The sequence below is a fragment of the Scylla paramamosain genome, unplaced genomic scaffold, assembly GCF_035594125.1.
Source record: "Scylla paramamosain isolate STU-SP2022 unplaced genomic scaffold, ASM3559412v1 Contig54, whole genome shotgun sequence".
Taxonomy (NCBI): Eukaryota; Metazoa; Arthropoda; class Malacostraca; order Decapoda; family Portunidae; genus Scylla; species Scylla paramamosain.
In genome coordinates, this window is record NW_026973719.1 from 529,169 (window position 1) to 535,168 (window position 6,000).

Here is a 6,000-nt window from a genome sequence, read left to right on the forward strand (position 1 = left end):
ATCAAAAATTGAAGGATAAGTGTGTTGAAACTTCCCTCTTGAAGGAGTTCAAGTCACAGGAAGGTGGAAATACAGAAGCAGGTAGGGAGTTCCAGAGTTTACCAGAGACAGGGATGAATGATAAGATTACTGGTTAACTCTTGCATTAGAGAGGTGGACAGAGTAGGGGTGAGAAAAAGAAGGTCTTGTGCAGCAAGGCTGCAGTAGGAGGGGAGGCATGCAGCTAGCAAGATCAGAAGAACAGTTAGCATGAAAATGGTGATAGAAGATAGCAAGAGATGCAACATTGCAGCAGTGAGTAAGAGGCTGAAGACAGTCAGTTATTGAGGAGTTGATGAGACAAAAAGCTTTTGATTCAACCCTGTCTAGAAGAGCATAATCCATAGAAAGGCATAATCCATACATGGATGGATAGGGCCTCTGTACAGAGCAGCTGGAAGGGTGAGAAAAACTGGCGATGTCTCAGAATGCCTAACTTCATAGAGGCTGTTTTAGCTAGGGATGAGATGTGAAGATTCCAGTCTAGATTATAAGAAAAGGACAGACCGAGGATGTTCAATGTAGGAGAGGGGAACAGTTATGTGCCATTGACGAAGATGGAATATTTGTCTGGAAGGTTGTGTTGAGTTGGTAGATGGAAGAATTGAGTTTTTGAGGCATTGAACAATACTAAGTTTGCTCTGTCACAATCAGAAATTTCAGAGAAATCAGACGACAGGTGTTCTGTGGTTTCCTTTTGTGACCTGTTTACTTCCTGAAGGGTTGGACATCTATGAAAAGACGTGTAAAAGTGCAGGGTGGTATCATCATCATATGAGTGGATAGGACAAGAAGTTTGGTTTAGAAGATCATTGATGAATAATAGGAAGAGAATATGTGATAGGACAGAACCCTGAGGAACACCACTGTTAATAGATTTAGAAGAACACTGACCATCTACCACAGCAGCAACAGAACGGTCAGGAAGGAAACTTAAGATGAAGTTGCTGAGAAAAGGATAGAAGCCGTAGGAGGGCAGTTTGGAAATCAAAGCTTTGTGTCAGACTCTATCAAAAGCTTTTGATATGTCTAAGGCAACAGCAAAAGTTTCTCTAAAATCTCTAAAAGAGATGACCAAGACTCAGTAAGAAAAGCCAGAAGAAGTAGAGCAGCCTTGACAGAACCCATACTGGCGATCAGATAGAAAGTTGTGAAGTGAAAGATGTTTAAGAATCTTCCTGTTGAGGAAAGATTAAAAAATTTTAGATAGGCAGGAAATTAAAGCAATAGGATGGTAGTTTGGGGGATTAGAACGGTCACCCTTTTTAGGAACATGCTGAATGTAGGCAAACTTCCAGCAAGAAGGAGAGGTAGATGTTGACAGATGGAGTTGAAAGAGTTTGACTAGGCAAGGTGCAAGCACGGAGGCATGGTTTCGGAGAACAATAGGAGGGACCCCATCAGGTCCATAAGCCTTCTGAGGGTTTAGGCCAGTGAAGGCATGGAAAACATCGTTGTGAAGAATTTTAATAGGTAACACAAAGTAGTCAGAAGGTGGAGGAGAGGGAGGAACAGGCACTGAATCATTCAAGGTAGAGTTTTTAGCAAAGGTTTGAGGAAAGAGTTCAGCTTTAGAAATAGATGAGATCAGAGTGGTGCCATCTGGTTGAAATAAAAGAGAGAAAGATGAAGAAGCAAAGTTATGGGAGATGTGTTTGGTTAGGTGCCAGAAGTCATGAGGGGAGTTAGATCTTGAAAAATTTTGACACTTTCTATTTATGAAGGAGTTTTTGGCTTGTTGGAGAAAAGACTTTGCATGGTTCCAGGCAGAAATATTCATGCATGAGAAATATTCATGCATTCAGGCATGAGATTCTGGTGATGGAAGGCTCAAGTACCTTTTGTTACCCATCTCTCTATCATGTATAACACAAGAACAGGCTGTGTTAAACCAAGGTTTGGAAGGTTTAGGTCGAGAAAAAGAGAGAGGAATGTACGCTTTCATGCCAGATACTATCACCTCTGTTATGTACTCAGCACACAGAGACAGTCTGTGACATGGAAGCAGTAGTCATTCCAAGGAAAATCAGCAAAACACCTCCTCAGGCCCCCTAACTAGCAGAAGCAAAATGTCAGAGGCACCTCTGCTTAGGGGGATCCTGAGGAGGAATTGGAGCAATAGGATGAGATACAGAAGTGAGATTGTGATCAGAGGAGCCCAACAGAAAAGATAGGGTAACAGCATAAGCAGATGGATTAGAAGTCAGGAAAAGGTCAAGAATGTTGGGCATATCTCCAAGACAGTCAGGAATACAAGTAGGATGTTGCTCTGGGTCGTGGAGAATGGTAAAGTTGAAGGCTAGTTCACCAGGATGGTCAGTTAAAGGAGAGGAAAGCCAAAGCTGGTGGTGAACATTGAAGTCTCCAAGAATGGAGATCTCTGCAAAAGGGAAGAGAGTCAGAATGTGCTCCACTTTGGAAGTTAGTCAAAGAATTTCTTATAGTCAGAGAAGTTAGATGAGAGGTATACAGCACAGATAAATTTAGTTTGAATGAGTCTGTGGTTGAAGCCAGATGGTGGAAAATTCAGAAGATTCAAGAGTGTGGCAATTCACCTAGTGAAGACTGAATTGTCTTTGCCAACACAAAGACCCAGCTCAGGAGTGATCCTGCGCCACCTGCAACATCAAGATCTGAGGTCACTGGGTAAATGAGGTGGTGGGGGTGCTGGCCAACACAATCACTTTGAACATGATGATAAATATTTGTTCTCATTGAAATTAGTGAACATATTTAATAATGATAATATTAATAATGCATTACTGTTATTATTATTATTATTATCATCATCATCATTATCATCATCATCATCATTATTATTATTATTATATTATTATTATTATTATTATTATTATTATTATTATCAGTTGTAGTAGTAGTAGCATCATTATTATTATTATTATCATTATTATTATTATTATTATTATTATTATTATTATTATTATTATTATAAACAAAACACCAGTGATACAGAAGATGTGTGTGTGTGTGTGTGTGTGTGTGTGTGTGTGTGTGTGTGTGTGTGTGTGTGTGTGTGTGTGTGTGTGTGTGTGTGTGTGTGTGTGTGTGTGGTGAAGTGGGGTGCATGGCATCAAGACTCGCGTGACAGAGAGAAGCATGGGGGTGACGGCTGCAGCGTAGGTGAATGCTTTGGCAGCCATCACATTCTCACTGCAGGCCACACTGACCACCACCGCTGCCTCCCCCTCAATGCCAGGTGGCAGGAGGCAGGAGATGGTGTTGGCACTCTCCTGCAGCATGGGGCACTCAGCACCACCAACCACCACCATCATGTACCCGGGAATGAACCCCGAGCTGTTCCCCACCAGCACCGCACCTCCGTTGATGCTGCCGGACTGAGGTGTTAGGGCAGAGGCCACGGGCAGGGTAGTGGAGGTCACCTTGTTGCCCACAACTGCCCTAGCCCCAGCCATGGTCACCATGGGTCTGTAGGAGCCTGCGGACAGGCCGGCTGCTGTGCAGGACACTTTGGTGGGGGTGAGAGAGGTGATGGTGCAGGAGTAGGAGGTGGGATGGTCCTCTGTTGAGTGACTCTGTTGTGGGTGTCTCTCCTGGGGGTTGTGGTCCAGTATGTGGGGAAGAGGGCCAATGCCAGCCATGCGCCAGGCACCCAGCTGCACCGTCTCCTCAAAGGTGGCTGCCCCGGTGCCGGTGAAGCTACCCCAGAAGCCCCGAGGGGCCTCCAGCACATCCACCAGGGACAGCCTCGCCTTCTGCCCCAGGCCATGCAGGTACTTACCACTGAGCACGTTATCCTCATCCTCGGCCACTGTCTCCACCAGGCGGTCCATCTCATCACCCGCCTCCACACCCAGGAAGTCCTCAACCTCATCCTTCAGCACCACCACCACCACTCCTCCCTTTCTTCCACCATCAAGTCTTCCTTCTCCTCCTCCTGAGGCACCTCTCGGCAGCCATGGGGGACCGACTGTTGCACCAGAGTGATGGTGACCTTGGTGTTGTCACTGCCAAAGTTGTGGCCAGACAATGTCACTTCCTCGCCCTGCACTGCCATGCTGGTGACCACAGGGGTGAGTGCCTCACTGTAGGTGAAGGTAAGGGTGTCCATCTTGGCCAGCACCTGCAGGAGATTTTCTTTTAAGCTTTTTAAGATTTAGTCACTCAAAAGACACCAAATTACCATATTATGGTTTGAGACGAGAAAAGGAATTTATATAGTCTTTTGCCAAGACACTGTTGATGTTGGATACACATCTAGTCTTAGATATGGTGACAGACTTAAATAATTCACTCATCTTGATCATTCTGCACTGAAAGGAAGATGTGCCATGTGGTAATACAGTAATGCACACATGAGTACCACTGCCAACAGTGCCTCACCACACATCCAGGCAGCAGCTCTGACTCAGTACTCTGCTGTGTTCCTCTTGCCTCAAGTTTAGAATGAAGACAAGTGTTCTTTTAACTTCATGTATGCACACACACTCACACACACACAGCCTTAGACACACCTCCACACACCTATCAGTGCACCAAGGCCTTCTCTCAGCACCTCAGGAATAGAAATAAAACACTATGACATAGTACTGACACCAGTGCCGTCACCACCCCATGCAAGACTAATGACGGCGAAAGTGGCTCACAAGACAACACTCACTCATCTGTCACTGCCCCCCACAAGAGTAATGGTGATGCAAGCAGTTCAGCCTCACCAAGACAACCCTCATTCAGCTGTTCAGAATGACAACACATGTGCAGCCAAAACCATCCCCTTGTGCTTTGGCCCAACACATCACTCACTTTGCTGTTAAGGAGTAATGACTGGGATCATAATTCACTGGTTAATAAATAATTATAGAACTTTTAGAGCTGTGTTTATGGCGTGCCCCACTCAAACCCTTGGGCCAACCACTAGGTAATTTGACTTGAGGAATGAGAGTGAAGTAGCAGTACTTGGTGAGCAGAAAGACTTCACAGCTCTAACGTAACTCATAAATAGTGAGAAGCTGGCTTACAACAACTCTACATACACACACACACACACACACACACACACACACACACACACACACACACAGGTCATAAGCAGCAGCTGAAGAAATATTAGGCAAAGTTTAGAAATTGGCCAGAGTTAAAGAGTACAACCAAGTGTGGATGAAAAAGATAGGACCAGAGAAGAGAGAGCTACTATAAATGAACTAAGAAGAGAATTAAATGAAAAAAAAAAAAAAAAACGAAAAAAGACCAGAAGTGGAGAAGAGGTTCTATTGAAGGGTCACAGACATGAGGCTGAGAAAGTGGTAGAGGAAAGAGGACAATGCAGAAGGGGAGGTTTAAAAGTGGAGTATACTAACTTAAATGGTCTGATACCAGTAGTGTTGAAAGTTAGAGACTGTTTAAGAGAGAAGAGAAGCCAGATATCATGGCAATTGTTGAAACAAAACTGGAGAGTGATGTGGACGTTTTAGATATTGGTGATGGAAATTACAACCTCTGGATGAGAAATAAAAGATTTAAGCAGGGTTTAGGTGTGATGCTCCTAATTAGACAAGGATTGACAGTGAAATCTACTACATGTGGGGAGGGGAAGGCAGAGGTACTGAAAATAGCCTTTAAAAGAAATGTGGGAAGATGCCAAAATACTGCAGTGACCTATGTTTCCCTTATTCCAACTCAAGGGGTGAGGAAGAATACAAGAGAATGCTGAGAGACATAAAGGCATGTTTATCCAAGTTGCTGGATGAAAATGAGGTGAACTAGTGACAGGAGACTTTAACTGTAAACAGATATCTTGGGAAAATTGGACCACATAACATAGCAAGTCATCACAGGGGGGACCAAATTACTGGAGTTGGCTGTTGAGAATATTCTGATGTAGTGGGTTAAAGAAGACACAAAATTCAGAGAAAATGAAATACTGTCAAAGCTGGATCTAATTTTTACGAAGGAACAAGCCATAATAAAGGATTTAAAACACAA

General features: G+C 43.9%; 1 protein-coding gene across 1 annotated transcript in view; it reads right to left on the reverse strand.

Moving 5' to 3' along the window:
- LOC135098313 (fibrocystin-L-like) overlaps positions 1-2,814 on the reverse strand; it is a 48,354-nt gene extending 45,540 nt beyond the window's left edge. Inside the window, exon 1 of the mRNA XM_064000605.1 lies at positions 2,595-2,814. The gene's annotated coding sequence lies outside the window, so the exon portion shown is untranslated. The remainder of the gene's footprint in view (positions 1-2,594) is intronic.
- Positions 2,815-6,000: the final 3,186 nt, after the last annotated feature.